Genomic DNA, 2,376 nt, shown 5'->3' with positions numbered 1-2,376 from the left:
ACTTTGTGCAGAGACAGTTCTAAGTACGGGAAACATGCGCTATTTCACATGCTTACTTTACACCCCCCCTAGGTACGAAATTTTAAGGAATATTTCACTTTTATTGTTTCATTTTAAGCATTATTAAATTCACTGCTCCCGAAAAAAACGGCCGTTTAAAAAAAAAAAATTTGCATTGATACATGTCCCCTGGCCCATGACCCAGGTCCCCAAACACTTTTTAGGACAATAACTTACATATTAACCTTTAAAATTAGCACTTTAGATTTCAACTTTAACAGGGTTCTAAAGGTCACATGAACATTTGGTGTGTTCGCAGGTTCTGGTGCGAACCGAACAGGGGGGTGTTCAGCTCATCCCTACCAAGGGGCAGACTGACCATTGTGGCACTTGGGCATTTTTTTTTTACATTTGTCCCTGATATGTCTGAAAATGACATGCTTTTGATGTGAAATTCCTCAGAATTTAGCTGTCCCGCCTCTGCACTGCCTCCTGACGTGGTGGCCATCTGTAAGCCGGGGGGCCCCATAATCTTCTATTGCCCAGGGGCCCCATGAGTTGTCAGTCTGCCCCTGTCCCTACCACAGACCCCGACAACCACAGGCGGTGTTTAAAAAAATTCTATTGCCGGGCAATTGCCGGCATTCTTTTCTTTACATTCATTTGTCAGGGGGGAAGCCCGCTGACAGATGATGACTCATGGTTGTCAAGGACGCGGGTGGCTGTTTTTTAACCGATCTGAATTCTAATTGTTCTGAGAAGTTGGTATTCATTAAAAAAATGAATAAAATGAATTTTAATGGATTTGAACAAAATTCGTTACTATTTCATTCGGAGATTCGGGTACATCCAAATCTCAGAATAACCAAAAATTCATCCGAATCTGTAGTATTCGGACCGAAACAAATTGCACGACTAATAATTGCTGATGTTTTCTTATAGTCTCTCAAGTTAAAATATAGAAGTAAACACGGATGTGAATTCAAGGTGATGCTTCTGGCAATCCGTGGTAAAATGATATTAGTCAATCTTTAGCTGAAATTGTTCCGCTTATACATGATCATTTTTCCTAATCAAAACATATACTTCCCATACCGGGAGTCGAACCCGGGCCGCCTGGGTGAAAACCAGGAATCCTAACCGCTAGACCATATGGGAGTTACAGTATAATTATTTTTAACATGTAATCTGCTTGGACAAAGACAATTTGATGGTTATGCAATGGTTATTCAAGGTATAGACTATCTATCTGTCAAAATCTGTAAGTGATCATTTTATCTGATAACTTTCATAGACATCAGATACATGGGCTACTTTCCACAGCACATAAGGATTTAAATGAATGAAGATTGCCGATAACTACGGCAATGCAGGAATAAAATCTGTCTTGGACAATGGAGCACTGACAAAATGGAACATTAGAGAGGATATTTTATGACGAGGAGGGCAAAAGAGGCTCAATTATGGAATAAGTTCTGTTTATGCTATATATTTGACAGTAAAATGAAACTATAAGGCTTCATGCACACAGGATGCTTTTACAGCTGCTCCTAGGAGCATCAGGCGTTTTGTTTTTTTACAGCTTAAAAACGTCTCTCCATGTTATTCTATGTGTCCATGCACATAGGTTTTTAGGAGCTTTAACTGGCATAAGCGTTTTGAAGCAACAAAAGAACAGGTTCAGTGCATTCTGGAGCAGCAGCATTACAGCTGTAAAAACGCTTGACGCTGCTAAACACGGCTAAATGCATGTTAACGCTGTATACAAATGTAGCACCCTCGTCCTAAAATAGGGTAAATTTAATTGTGCTGGGTGGTAGCCATCCTGGCTAATTTGTGGTGTTTAGTGGTCAAATGGCTTTCTTCCTAATCCAGTTTAGCTGTGGCTTCTCTATTTTGTCAGTAGGTGGTGCTGTTGCCTTTAACATTAGAGTGATGAGCTACAGTGAATTCAGGTTATGAATAGACACGCCTTTCTCAGCCAATCAGATTTGCTGCTATGAATGCTGGGAGAAGCTATTTATTTGGAAGAAGTCATGCGACCTAGGGCATCCTCGCCCAGGCTGCTCCTGCTGGATAGGCCTGAAGCCTGGGGCCTAGATATGTGCTCAAGGTTCTAGAAGGAAGAGCCTGCTCACTACCTGGAAGCATGAAGGAAAGGATGAAGACCTGAAATGAAGTATCAGAGGTGACACTTGCATGGACCGGGGACCCATGGAGAGCCTGGGAAAGAATTAAGATGGAATCAACAATAGAATTCCTGCACCCTTTGTGAATTAAGTTCAGTTACCATATGAGACAGCCTACAAAGTATAAAAACAAAAGTGATCTTGCGCTAAAAGAGTGATATCACTACAACTAACACCCTATTGAAAA

The 2,376-nt window shown here is 41.0% G+C and overlaps 1 non-coding gene across 1 annotated transcript; it reads right to left on the bottom strand.

Annotated features, from left to right (window-relative positions):
* Positions 1 to 1,086: 1,086 nt before the first annotated feature.
* Positions 1,087 to 1,158, bottom strand: TRNAE-UUC. Its single transcript has one exon. It is a non-coding gene; the product is annotated as a tRNA-Glu (tRNA).
* Positions 1,159 to 2,376: the final 1,218 nt, after the last annotated feature.

Source organism: Rana temporaria, chromosome 3 (genome assembly GCF_905171775.1).
Source record: "Rana temporaria chromosome 3, aRanTem1.1, whole genome shotgun sequence".
NCBI lineage: Eukaryota > Metazoa > Chordata > Amphibia > Anura > Ranidae > Rana > Rana temporaria.
This window is presented reverse-complemented; position numbering and strand designations above follow the sequence as displayed.